This window comes from Tupaia chinensis, unplaced genomic scaffold (genome assembly GCF_000334495.1).
Source record: "Tupaia chinensis unplaced genomic scaffold, TupChi_1.0 Scaffold148488_1, whole genome shotgun sequence".
NCBI lineage: Eukaryota > Metazoa > Chordata > Mammalia > Scandentia > Tupaiidae > Tupaia > Tupaia belangeri.
Genome location: NW_006208337.1, coordinates 699,802 through 714,971, shown reverse-complemented (window position 1 = coordinate 714,971; position 15,170 = coordinate 699,802). Strand labels below are relative to the sequence as shown.

Here is a 15,170-nt window from a genome sequence, read left to right as displayed (position 1 = left end):
TCCCTATGTCATTTTATTTATTTATTTTTAAAAAAATTAAGAGAGATTTTTGCTATGTTGCTCATGTGCTCTCCAGAGACAAACAGAGAGACAGGAAGCGAGAAATCACTCCCAAGGGGGATAATTATGCCATAATCCTGTCTCCTGCAATCTTTTCTCAGAATTTTTGGCACACATGCACGCGCGCCCAGTGTGAGTTTCAGGCCACTGGGTTTGGGATTCGAAATTTGGGAGCCCAGCCACGTAACAATTACACCATCTCCTGGTCCCCCTATTTCATTTTAAAAGGATTTAATTTGTTTTTTAAGTAGGTATTTAATAAGTCATACTTTGCCTAACAACAGAAATACATTCTGAGAAACATGTCATTAGGCCTAGTCTGCAAATCTGTATGGCATATTACTGTACTGGATACTGTAGGCGACAGTAACACAATAGTGAGTATGTGTGTGTCTAAACATATCTAAATATTTAAAAGGTACAGTAAAAATATGGTGTAAAAGGGCCAGCCCTATAGTCCAGTGGTTAAGGGAATTGTATCCCACATGACCAGCCAAGGTTCAAATCATGGCCTTGACAGCTTATAAAACACACCAGGTGCATGTATGTGCATGCCCTCCCTAACTCCTGACAGAATGGAGAAATAGAGGAAAAGAGATTGTAGTTTGACCATGCTCCATTAGGGGGTAATTTTTCCCTTATCTCTCTGTCTCTCTGGCGAACACATGCATCCTCTGATAGGTTTTGTTTTATTTTGTTTTTTGTTTTTAAGGTTTAATTAAAAAGGTACATTTAGGGCACTTACCGTGAATGGAGCTCAAAGGACTGCACATTGTTCTGGGCATCAGTGAGTGAGTGTGAAGGAATGTGAAAGTCTGGAGCATTCCTACATGCTGCTGTAGACTTGTCACAATAAATGGGTTTGGGTTTTGTTTTGTTTTGTTTTGTTTTGTTTTTTATTAGTTTGTTTTTTGGTTTTTGTTCTGTTTTATTTTGTTTTGTTTTTGCTATATGGCATGTGCATTCACCAGAGAGACAGAAAGCAAGAAGTCACCCTCTGGGGGCATGACCATGCTGCGATCTCTTCTCCTCTATTCTCTTCATGGGATTTTGGGCATGCATGCACACACTCCCAGTGTGAGTTTTAAGCCACCCAGTATGGGACTCGAACTGCAGTCAGCCGTGTGAGAGTCCAGCAACATAACCACTATGCCATCTGTTGGCCCAAAGGTCACACTAAATTTATAAAACTTTTTCTTCAGTAGTAAATTCGTTTTCTATAATTTTTTCTTTTTTTTTAAGATTTTTTTTTTTTTTTTGCCATAGGGTTCATGTACTCACCAGAGAGAGAAAGAGAGAGAGAGAGAAAGTGAGAAATTACCCCCTGAAGGGGATAGCCACTCTGAAATTCCTTCTCTTCCATTTTCCTCCTGGAATTTTGGGGACCATGCACACATGCCCAGCATGATTTTCAAGCCACATAATAAGTAATATGTGAGGTAAGGAATACAATTTTATTTTACCCCAAATGGCTTTCAGAAATCGCATCTGATTGAGCATTCCATCTTTTTTCCACATAGCTATAATGCATTCTTTATCATATACTAACTTCCCACATTTATTTTGGACTATTTCTTTTCATATATTTTCTATCTCAATTATTACAACTTTGTGTATTTTAAAATCTATTAGGATCACTCATTTCTCATTAAATTTTTTAGGGCATTTTGTTTTTGAATTGTATGTTTTCTTTTTTACTTTGAAAACATTTATTTCAGGGGACCAGCAGTTAGCATAATGGCTATGTTGCTGGTCTCCCACGTAGTCGACGGCGGTTCGAGTCCCAGACCCGGCAGTTTAAACTCACGCCAGGCACGTGTGTGTGCGTGCCCAAGATCCCGAGAGGAGAACGGAGGAGAAGGGATTGCGGCGTGGCCATCCCCCCTGGGGGATGATTTCTCCCTTTCTGTCTCTCTGTCTGTCTCTGTCTTTCTGGCGAGCACACGCGCCCTATAGCAAAAACCTCTAAAAACAAAACAAAACAAAAACATTTATTTCAGGACCAGCAGGTGGCATAATGGATACGTCGCTGGACTCCCATGTAGTTGACTGCAGTTCAAGTCCTGGACCTGGTGGCTTAAAACTCATGCCAGGCACATGTGCGTACATGCCCAAAATCCCAAGAGAAGAATTAAGGAGAAAGAATCATGGCATGGCTCTCTGCCCTGGGGGGTGATTTCTCACTTCCTATCTGTCTGTCTCTCTGTCTGCTGAGTGCATGCACCCTATAGCAAAAATCTCTATAAAAAAAGAAAAAATATATATATTTCATTTTCAAATAAAAACATATATACACTGTCAAAGTTAAAAATTCAGAAAAATAGAAAGTCAATCCTTATATACCCACTTCTTTAATCACACTTCTCCTAGATAACCTCTAGTAACTATTTAGAGTATAATCTTGCACCAGACTCAGTGGCTTGAAACTCATGCCGGACACAAGTGCGTGTGTGCCCAAAATCCCTAGAGGAGAATGGAGGAGAAGGGATTAAGGCATGGCCATTCTCCCTGGGGGGTTATTTACCTTTCTCACTGTGTCTCTCTGGTGAGCACACATGCCCTATAACAAAAATCTTTCTAAAAATAATAATAATTCTTAAGCATTCAGTGGTGATATATTTAACACATTCCAAAGAATATATATAAGAACTTTAAGTTTAACTTACCTAATAAAGACCTCATGATATATTTGTTGGAATGTGCAAAATCTGAAATCTTATAGTAGGACTTGAAATGGTCTCTGGTAAGGCTCTGATGTGATCCTCCCCGCTTCATGTTTGTGGAGGCCATGGTTGCACATTGGCTCCAGTCAGCCTCTCATCTCTTGCGTTGAATCTGTCTTCCTTCCTCAGAAAACTGTCCTCATTCCTTCCTTAGATTACTCCCTTTTGGAATTTAGGTCTTGCTTTCATTAGACTCCAAGTTCATTTGCAGTGGCAACAGCCATATATCTTTCATTTTTAGTCTTCTCCTCCAACCCCTCATTTTTTTGCACACCATTATTAGTTTTTAGGTGTACATATTAATCGATCCAGTTTTCAAATGAAAAATTTTGGTATCTAAATTCATATTAGGGAAGATGATTTAAAGGCATATCCAATGCCTATAAAATGTGGGACACTTTCCTGGATTTATGGGAAGTAAATTAAGTCAAGATTATCTGCAAGATTTATGTATCCAAAAGTTGCCAAATCCCACTGGCTCCTTAGACTTTATAAGTGGAGGAGTTATTTGCATTTGACATTGGAGTGTTTTCAGGTCTGGGTCTTACCAAGGCATTTCCCTTTGGGGTGGCTTCTTTCACCCTGTAGGACAGCACATAGAATTCCCTGTGTGGTGCCATGCACAGAGATTGTTTGGTGACTGCTTCTAAATTTCATTTGGGTATTTTCTTTTTTTAAGTTCATTTGTGTATTTCTTCCATGAGAGAAAGAGACAGAGAGGTACTCCCAATAGGGGATTCACACTGCAGTCCACTCCCACTCTCAGCCAGCCTGGAGCATGTACTGAGGGAGCTCCACAGATGTGAACCCATAACCTTTCCCATATGGGTCCAGTTGCATTATTGCTATTCTACCCCTTGACCCCTGAACATTTACTTTATCTCCCTACATTTTAAAATTTTTGTTCCTTGAGTACTTTTACTCTGTAAATGAACTATAGATTGAAAAATAAGAGTAAAAGGAAATCCTAAAAATGATACGTGAGCTCTTACTGTTTTTACATGCCCTGCCATGCAATGGAAAATAGATATTTTTTTCTTTAGAAAGCTTGGAATGCTTGTGTAAATCAAGCTACATGGTACCAGATATTCATAGAATCTTTAAGAATGTTAGCAAACCCATAGAAGTGAAAATATCTGAAATAGATGTAACTTGATAATTTCTCTGGAATCATTTGACCTAACTTTCTCAGAAATGGCTGTCTCAAAAGAAGGAAACCAATATATAAATATATAAATACAGATAATAAATACAAATACATAAAGAAGTTTGTTCATATCATTTTCAATGATATCTGATACTGTCACAAATATTAACCAGCTTGAATTATTCCCACATATCGGTGGTAGTATAAGTTGGTAACTTTGGCAATATGTCACAAACATGAGTGTGAGTACACTTTGACACCCAGAACTTTTACTTCTGGGATATTATCCTTTAAGAATACTCAAATATGTATAAAAAACATCAGTCATAATGTTTTGCTTAAAACCCTTAAAATCTAAGCACAACCTAAGTTGCCATCAACATAGGATGGATTAAATAAGTTACTCTACATTTCTACAATGCGCAATAATTATTCACAGTTGTATAGATTTTTATTTCCACTTCTAGAAAGACAACCATATCACAGTGTTACTTCACAGAAAGCAGGCCACGGACAATAGTCTGGGCCCATGTGGTAGGAGGGCGATACCACCACTCTTTCCTTTTTATTGTCAAGCATAGACTATACAGCATCAATGCTAGTTTGCTCAGGCTACCATAACAAAATACCACTCACAGGCCAGCAGGTGGCTTGGTGGTTGGGGCAGTTGGACTCCACAAAGCCAACTGTGTAATTCACGTGCTGGACCTGGTTAACTTGAAAGACATACTGGGCATGTATATGTGTGTGTGTGTGTGTGCCTACCCAGCATCTTGAAAGGAGAATGGAAGAGAGGAGATTTTGGTGTGTTCATTCCCCCAGGGGGTGCTTTCCTACTTTCTTTCCCTCTCTGTCTCTCTGGCAAGTACACACGCCTTATAGCAAATTTTAAATAAACAAACAAATAAATAAATAACCACTAACGAGGTGGCTTTAACAACAGAATTTCTTTCTTTGGGTTCTGGAAGCTAACAGTACAAGATCAAGGCACCGACAGAGTTGATTTCTTCTGAGGCCGCTTTCCTTGGCTTGTGGACAGCTGTCCTCTTGCTGAGTCCTCACATGTTCTATCTTCTGTGCATGTTTGCGACATATTGCCAAAGTTTCCAACTTACACCGCCACCGATATGTGGGAATAATTCAAGTTGGTTAATACTTGTGAAAGTATCAGATATCATTGAAAATTATATGAACAAACTTCTTTTATGTATTCGTATTTACTATGTGTTACTGTATGTGTCCACATTTCTTCCTACGAACACATCAGATTAGAGTAGGGCCCATCCTAAAGACCTCATTTTAATGTAATTACCTCTTTAAAGGACCTAGGGTTAGGGCTTCAACATTTTACTTTTGTTGTCATGCAGTTCAGTCCCTAATACCATCATGGACATGAAATGAACACTTTCTGGTGAGTATGTCAGTGTTGTAAATAGGCAAGTCGGCTCATTTGTCTGCTCCTATGGGTTCCAGAAAATTTTATTGGACAGCCTTCTAAATACCTTTCTGAATTGAATTATGTGTTATATATGGAGAGTATATAAATTTACATAACTTACAGATTAAAGAAACACAGATACTATTTTTAGGTATGTGAGGAGAAATGAATGGGGGAAGTATTTGAAGGATGAGTATATCAGTATGATGGTATAAGTGATATAAGCATCTGTCTTGCCAGTTTGGAATTTTCTAGTTTTCAATTGATAGCTCTCTCTTTTTTAAAGTCCAAATGTTAATTGAAGACAGTGTAGATGCTGCTTAAAAATAGCTCATACTTAAGAGGAAAAATGTGAAAATAATTTTTAATTTTATTTTATTTCTTTCATGAGAGAAGGAGTTAGGCACCCTCACACTCAGTGCGAAAGAAGGAAATGATTTAGACAGTGGTAAACAGTGATTTTGGGATATATTTTAAAGCCTGAAGCAATAGCATTTGCTTATGGGGCTGGTGTGGTATGTGAAGGAAAGATGGGAAAAAGTCAACAAAGTTTTTGACTTGAACAGGTAAGTGGATGATGATGACAGGTACTAAAATGGGGGGACGTGGGGCAGACTCATGGGGCACAGATCACAGTAGCTCCTTAGTAAATTATTGAGAGGCTGTGAAGCTGAAAGAGAAACTGTCAGATCGTCTGGTCTCTAGTGTGACCCTCATGTGATACCAGGCAGAGGACTGAGGTGTGGCCCATAGGCCTGTCACAGCTGCTTTGGTGTCTGCTTTATATTTGCCACCTGTAATTCTTTGAAATAAAGAAATTGCCGGTTCTTATTACTAGAAGCAAAGCAGGACTAAAGGTGGAAGTTTCGTTTACTGGGTGAGATTATTTTCCTGTTAGGATAGCCAAAAAAAACAATCACCACCCAGAATTCCAGTGTGCCTTGAGAGGAAATAAATGAATACAGAAAATGAAAAGAAAACAATGAGGACCACAAGGATCATAAAGTATCTGAAAAGCAGGAGGGAAGGGAAGCAGAAGTCAGTCATTTATGCTTACAAGAGGAAGTCATTATGCTTACATGACACTTTCCCAGGGGAAGTTCATAGAAATATGACCAAAGTATTCTGTGCTCAAGTAAGTTTGTGAAAGACGGGTCAAATGTGGACTGGTTGTTGTATGTACTAAAAGATGCTCAGTGTCTCCCATATACGAATGTACCTGATAATTCCCAGTAGAGGGAAACAGAAACAGAGGGTGAGTAATTTAACCTCAGGTTAACCTAAGACAGTGGTATAGCTGAGGGTCAAGGATGACCTGGCAGGATGATGGCCTCCTTCACATCTGGGCCATGCCTTACTGACTGACATGTTGTGGAGCATCATCCAGACATAGACTGTTATCCACCTACCCATATCTGGCTTCTCTCTCCTCTCTCCCTCAGGGAGCAGCCTCTGGCCAAGGCTGGTCTCAGAAGACTATGCTCTTCTCCAGTAATGAGTTATAGATTGCAGGCAGCTGAGCTGAGCAAGCATAATTAGCTGATTATAAAACTCTGTAAAGGTCTGAGGAGACTAAATGTCTACAGTGTGCCCAAACTCGTTTTTGATCAGATGGCTATAAAACTGCTTGCTGGCCGGGGCTTACGCCCCGCGCAGCCGCGCGCCAGAACAGCCGGACCCCCTCCAGGGGGCAGCCGTGCGCCGAAGGGCCGGCCCCCCAGGGGGCCGGCCTCCCTGGCCTCTCAGGCGCTGGATGGCCCAGAGGCCGAAAACAAGGTTGAAGAACTTGGAACTTGAGAAGATGATAGTTACCAGCCCTGCATTACCTCAGGAGAAAACAAGAACTACTCTGCCATTCTTAAGGAAGCCAGATACCCAAGGACAACTCACACTGCAGATCCCCACAACACCATTCCTGGTAACTACAAGATGACTGCTGTGCCGCATCAGCTGATAATCATCCCTGCATACCAGAACTGCTTTCCTGAAACTGCATTCCCTGGAGACTCACCTACACTTGTGGATCTGCAGGAGACCCTCCCTTAATCCAACCCTGAATAGAATCTATGCTCCCTATTGTCAAAAACTTTATGAGCTGATAATTGGAACTCTCTCCCTTTACTTGTATGTATCACTTTTTCAATAACTCTTCTGGAAGACAACTGTATATAGCAGAGATAGTGTAATGGGAGAGTGGGAAAGGGCAGAGGGACAAACATAGGGGAAAAAAAAAAACAAGAGGAAGATAAAAAAAAACAAAACTGCTTGCTGCACTGCAGTGAGGTCTGGACGCTACCAACCAGCCATCACAGGTGCCTCTCATAAGTCAGATGAACCAACGTCTATCCTTCTAGACCTCTGGGTGACTTTTCTTTTGGGAATAAGTAAACATGTACAAGCCCTCTCAGATTTGGAGTTACTGTGTAACACCTGTGTTCTTCCTAATCTAGGCAGTGAGTAAAGGGGAGCTTCTCTCCAAGGGTTGCAGTCAGCATGTCCTGCCCCCACATCTGCGCCATGCCTTACTGATTGGCCTGTGCTCTTCCTAATCTAAGGCAGTGGGTAAAAGAGAGCAATGAAGGGACTGATGTCATGAAAGATGGTAGAGTAGGAAGTTCCACAAGTCTGTCCTTATATCTAAACTTTTAAATTGGCAAGAATGGAATAAAATACCTGTTTTGAAACCCTAGAGTCTAGTCGAACACTTGCAATTCTAGGGCAGGGCTTCATGAAGACTGCTGGTAAATCTTGGTGAATTTCATTCAAGCTTTTGAGCAGTAGCAGCTACCTTAACACATTCCCAGCTCCACGATCCTGATGCAGAAAGCTGGAACGTGGGTGAGCGATATGTCAGGGTTATGTGTCTGATTGTTACTTTTTTTTTTTTTTTTGAGAGATTTTTGCTATAGAGTACATGTGCTCACTGGAAAGACAGAGAGAGATAGAAAGCGAGAAATTACCCCTCAGGGGGGATGGCCATGCCACAATCCCTTCTCCATTCTCCTCTCAGGATCTTGAGCATGCATGCACATGCACCCGGCGTGAGTTTAAGCTGCTGGATCCGGGACTCGAACCGCGGCCCAGTGACATAGCCATTATGCTAACTGCTGATCCCATCTGATTGCTACTTTTTAATCACTGAGGGGCTGCTACAAGGCCAGCAGACATTATTTCAAATTCTGACAGCCAATGTGGCTTCCAGGAAATTAAAGGACATAGTACCTATCTGCCCTACCTACTTGTTAGGGAGAACTGGACATTTACCCAAATTGTTGTCAAGGCTGATTATGAAGAAAACAGAAAAGGCCGACTCTTGAGACAACAGAGCAATATATCAGCCACCACACATATACTTTGCAAATAAAATTTGGAAAAGTCACAAATGAGTCCAACCTAATATAACAAGATTCAGCATTTTCAGAGGAGTAGGAGAAATATATTTTCAGAGTTACCACAAAATGCTACTTAAATGGCCAAGCCTTTTTTTTTTTTTTTTTTTTTAAGAAATTTTTGCTATAGAGCACATGTGCTTGCTGGAAAGACAGACAGAAAGCAAAAATCACCCCGCAGGGGGGATGGCCATGCCACAGTCCTCTTTCCATTCTCCTCTTAGGATTTGGGTCATGCATGCACATGCTCCCAGCATGAGTTTCAAGCCACTGGGTCTGGGACTTGAACCACAGTCAGCTGTGTGGGAATCCAGTGATGTAACCATTACACTATCTGCTGATCCCTAGGAATATAGTGGAAAGATGTGGTATGTGATGATAACTGTACAAAGGAAGAATAGAGATGTACAAGAACAGAGTGATTGCCAAGAACAGAGTGATTCCTAACTTGAAGCTTCGTTGGTATTATCCGAAGTATGTTTTCTAATTTAAGATATTCTAACTCCCAAGGTAATGATTAAGAATATAACTAAAAAAATACAGAGAAAATGAAAAAAGGGAATTAAAGTGGTGCACCAGGAAAAAAAAAATTATAACAACAAAAATACAATAAGGCATTCAACAACAACTAAAGATATACAAGAAACAGATAAACAGTAGAACTAAATCCTTTATCAGTAATCACTTTAAATATAAATGAATGGAACTCACTAATAAAAGGCAGAGATTATTAGACAGAATTTAAAAACCAGAATCCATGCTATATGTAGGAGACTTCATTTAAATGTAAGGACATAAGTGGTTGAAGATAGAAGGATAAAGAAGGTATATCATGAAAATAATAACTGTAAGAGAACCAAGATGGCTATACTGTTGTCGGGTAAAATAAGGTTTTAATTAAAAAGGTTACAAGAGTTAAAGGGGGACATTATATACTGATAAAAGATTCAATACATAAACAAGATATAACAATTCTAAATATACACATATCAAACAAAGGAGCTCCAAAATACCTGAAGTAAAAATGGACAGAATTGAAGGAAAACATAGACAGTTCTACAGTAATTGTTGAAGACTTAAGTACTCAACTTTCAAAGATGCACTGAACAAACATAGAAAACCAATATGGAAATAGAGAACTTGAGCGACACTGAAAGCTAAGTAAACATAGCAAACAGATACAGAACACTCTATCCAAAAACAGCATAATACTCTTCTTAAATACACATAGGTCATTCTTCAGGTTAAACCATATATTAGGCCACAAAACAAGTTAGGGACTGAATTGTATTTCTCCCAAATTTATATGCCAAAGTCCTAGTTCCCATTACACATCAGCCTGTAATTATGTGGATATATAGGTATATTTTTCTTTAAAGAGGAAAAATAAGATTAAAGAAGGTCATATGATTGTCCCCTAATCCATTATGACTGGTGGTAGTTTTTTTTGTTTGTTTGTTTGTTTTGTTGGTTTTTTTTTTTAATAAGAGGGAGAATTACCAGTGATGTATAAACCCAAAGTGCTGTGTGAAGACAGAGCAAGAGGGGCAAGCCAAGGAGAGGCCTCAGAAGAAATCAGACCTACTGACACCTATATCTTGAGACTTCCAGCATCCAGAACAATGACAAAATAAATTTCTGTTGTTTAAATCACTCAATCTGTGGCATTTTTGTCATAGTAATTCTAGTAAACTAGTATACAAGTGTTGATGTATTTTAAAAGATTCAGATTACACAGTATCTGTTCTATACACAATGGAATGAAACTAGAAATCACTAACAAGGAAAACTGACAAATTAATAAATATGTGGAAATTAAACAGCAGAGTCTTAAGTAACCAGTGGTTCTAAGAAGAAATTACTTGAGATAGATGAAAACAAAAACAACATATCAAAATGTATAGGATGACATGAAAACAGTGTGAAGCTGGAAATTTATGGATGTAAACACATAAAGTTTTAAAAAAAGAATATAGGGCCACCAGGTGGAGTGGTGGTTAAGAAGGGATTGTGGCATGGCCATCTCCCCTGGGTGGTGATTTCTCGCTTTCTGTCTCTCTGTATCTCTCTTTCTGGTGAGAGCACACAACCTATGGCAAAAACCTCTCAAAAAAAAAAAGGAATTAAAGATAGAAGTAATAAAGATTAGAGTGGAGAAAAAAATAGAAGATATTAGAGAAACTCAATGTTTTTTTAAAACTTCCAGTCTTAGGAAAATTGACTGGCCTATAGCTTGATTCACCAAGGAGGTTGAGAAGAGAAGAATGAAAAATTAGAACAAAAAATGTAATTAAGAGGGGCTTAGTGGTGGCACAGTGATATATAACTAGACCCATATGAGAAAAGAACCTGAATTAGCATCCTGGTACTGTCCTGAGCACTCTAGTCATGTATGTGTGCCTATGATCTAGACTGGTCAAGACTGAAAATGGAATGTGGTATGAACAACCCTATTGAAGATGCCTGTCTCTCTGTATCTCTTTCCCATACAAAGTGTCTCAATCTCTCTCGTGGAAGAAATAGATTTTTAAAATAAGAGCTACAACTATGAATTTTACCCAAAAAAAGGATATTAAGATAACACTATGAACAATTGAACACGAAACTGTGTTGGTATATCCTTTAGTCAATCAGTTGTAGTCATAGAGTGCAGACACTTGTATATATTAAGTTGGGACATACAATGTCTCTCTTTCATAGCCTGGCTTGTTTCACTCACCAGTAAATCTTCCATATTCATCCACTTTTGGTAAAAAGTCAGGGTTTTGCTGGGGGTTTTTTTATGGCTGAGTAATATTCCATAGAGTATATGTGCCACAGTTTTTCAATCCATTCATCTGTTTGTGGGCATTTGGGTTGGTTTCATGACTTAGCAATTATGAATAGTGCTGCAATAAACATTGATGTGCAAGCACTTTTCAGATTAACAATTCTTCTGTCCTTTGGGTAGATACCAAGGAGTGGGATTGCTGGATCATATGGCAGTTCTATTTGTAGATTTTTGAGCAATCTCCAAATTGTTCTCCACAGTGGCTGGACCTATTTACATTCCTACCAGCAGTGTAAAAGAGTTTGCCTTTCACCACACGCCCACCAGCACCTTTTCTTTTTCTTTTTCTTTTTTTAATCTTAGTCATTCTGACTGGGGTTAGGTGGTATCTCATTGTTGTTTTGATCTGCATTTCCCTTACAATGAGAGATGCTGAGCATTTTTTCATATGCCTTTTGGCTATTTCTATGTCATCTTTAGAGAGTGGTTTTTTTCAACTTATTCTCCCATCATTTAATAGGGTTGATCATCTTTTTTTCCAGACAGTTGCTTGAGTTCCTTGTGTATTCTGGTTATCAGTCCCTTATCTGACACATAGTTTACAAAAATATTTTCTCATTCTGAGGGCTGTCGATTCACACTAATTACTGTGTCTTTTGCCATGCAGAAATTTCTTAGTCTGATGTAATCCTACTTGTCTATTTTGGGGATTATTGACTATGCTTTGGGGGGGTCTTATTTAAGAACTCTTTTTTTTTCTTTCCCAACCCCAGTGTCTCCCAGAGTTTCCCCAGTGTTTTCCAGTACACTTTTATAGTTTAAGGTCTTAGGTTTAGATCTTTGATCTACTTTGAGTTGATATTTGTTAATGGTGAGAGGTAGGGGTTCAGATTCATCTTTCTGTAGGTGGAAATCCAGTTTTTCCAGCACCATTTGCTAGAAAGGTTTTGTTTTCCCCCACCCCCCCACTGGATTGACTGTACATTTGGGTGTTTATTTCTGGGGTCTCTATTCTGTTCCATTGCTCCACTTGACTATTTCTGTGCCAATACCATGTCATTTTGATTATCACAGCTTTACAGTATATTTTCAGGTCAGAGAGTGAGATGCTGCCTACTTCACTCTTCTTGCACAGGATTGCTTTGGCAATATGAGGCCTTTTATAATTCCATACAAATTTTATGATTGTCTTTTCTAGATCTGTGATGAATGTCTCTGGCACTTTAATGGGGATTACGTTAAATATGTAGATTAATTTGGGTAGAACTGCCATCCCAATTCAGGAATATGGGATGTCCTTCTACTTTTTTGTATCATTTTCAATTTCTTTTTTAGCTTTTCGAAGTTTTCCTTGTGGAGACCTTTAACTTCTTTGGTTAGATTTATTCCTAGGTATCTTGTACTTTTTGTGGCTATGACAAATGGAATTATTTGTTTTAGTTCTATCTCAGTCTGCCTGCTGTTTGTATATAGAAATGCTATAGATTTCTGTATGTTGCTTTTGTATACTGCAATTTTACTGTATGTATGTATTACTTCCAGGAATTTTTTCATGGATACTATTGGGTCTTCTATGTATACAATCATGTCATCTGCAAATAGAGATAGTTTTACATCTTTTTCTATTTGAATGCCTTTTATTTTATTCTCTTTTCTGATTGCATTAGCAAGGACTTCCAGTACTATATTGAAGAAGAGTGGAGAAAGTGGGCATCCTAGTCTTGTACCAGGCTTTCAGCTTTTCCCCAGTCTCTATGATTTTAGCTATGGGTTTTTCATAGATAGCTTTTATTGTGGTGAGAAGTGAATTTTCAATAGCAAGCACAGCTGATATGTACATATCCATGAACACAAGACTGACTTTAGGCATAAACCTCAGTGAATAGAATGAACATACTGTAAAGTAGCACCTAACTAGGGCTATATAGCTTAACTGCAGTCATCAAATAGGTATTTCTAATGCCTTTTTTTTTTTTCTTCTGAAAATTTTTTTTTTTTATTAATTTACATTCATTCCCTGAGCATCATCACAACATTCTAAATGTGGTTTCCCATCTAGAATATACTATATAGTGGCTTAATAATGCATGTTATCATCCATAATATTCCATTTCTACTTTCATATATATGTTTTTTTACCCCATGTCTAGCCCTCTGCCCTATTCCACTCTCTTATTACACTATCTCTGCTGTCTACAGTTGTCTTCAATCCCTTTTCCCCCAACATTTCGTTGGTCACACAATATCATAAGTAATCTAACTACTTTCAATAGCAAGATCAGCCGATGGTTTCAAGAAAAGCAGTTTTGAACTGGTAAGGATATTTCTTTGAAACTTAAAGCCTAGAAACAGGTTAGTATTCTGTTCAAATAGTCGGAACATGAATCTATTGATAGCTGAAGACAGGACAAAAGTCCTTAAAACCAGACAACAAAGCTTAGAAGAAAAGCAGCAATATTTTAGTCAAGTCGTAGAATACTGTTTCATCAGTTCAGTCTCATGTACTTAATCTTTCTTCTGTATCTGTTGAGGTTCGATGTTCCAGATTGAAATCTGGGATGTAATACTCAACTCCAGCTTTTGGCCCTACAATTAAGTTGCCCATTTTCTTAGTTTCTGAACTCTTATTTCTGTGTGTCTGCATTTAATTTTACTGACATAGCACTCCCTTAAGAACTTCTTGGAGATCCGGTCTGGTGCTGGTAAATTCTTTCAGGTTTTGTTTATCTGGGAAAGTTCGTGTCTTTTCTTCCCAAATGAACGATAACCTTGCTGGGTACAGAATTCTCGGTTGAAATTGCTTTTCCCTTAATACTTTGAATACATTTTCCCATTCTCTCCTCGCTCTCATTGTTTCCGATGAGAGGTCTGCCGTTAGTCTGATGGGATACCCTTTGTAGGTAACTTGCCTTTTTTCTCTTGCCAGTCTTAGTATCTTGTCTTTGTCTGTGGTTTTGGTCAATCTGGCTATAATGTGTCTTGGAGAAGATCTTCTTGGGTTGATTCTATTTGGGGTCCTCTGTATTTCTTGGGACTGAATCTTTGAGTGCCTCTCCAGGTTTGGAAAATTTTCTTGTAAGATTTCATGGAATAGATTATCAATGCCCTTATGAGTCTCTTCACCTTCTGGGATGCCTATTATCCGGATGTTTGGACGTTTGATGGTATCTAGTACTTCTCGCATATTATTCTCAAATTTTTGGGCCATTTTCTCAGTCTTCGCGGTGGATTTTTCTAGGCCAACCATTTTCTCTTCTACATTAGAGATTCTATTTTCTGTATGATCTAGTCTGCTTTTAATACTTTCAAGGGAGATTTTGACTTCTTGTATTATAGCCTTCATCTCTAACAGTTCCATCTGATTCTTTTGTAAAGTGTGAAATTCCTCTTTTAGATCTTGCATGAATTTCCTTACCTCCTGGAACTCTTCAACTCCTTTCTCCTTCCTCTTCAGCAGTTCTTGTCTCCCTTCTCTTCCTTCTCTGTTAGCTTTGCCATTATGAATGTTCTGAATTCTTTATCAGACATTTCCATGATTTCCATTGAACTGTGTATGGATAAAGAGGAGCTATCCTTTTCCCTTGTGGGAGAGGTATTTTCCTGCTTCCCCATATTTCTTGTGGTCCTGCAGCGATTTCTAGTC

At 38.6% G+C, this 15,170-nt stretch overlaps 1 protein-coding gene across 6 annotated transcripts in view; it reads left to right on the top strand.

The window, feature by feature from the left end:
* SPIDR (scaffold protein involved in DNA repair) overlaps positions 1–15,170 on the top strand; it is a 532,009-nt gene that overhangs the window by 228,632 nt on the left and 288,207 nt on the right. The window lies entirely within an intron of this gene.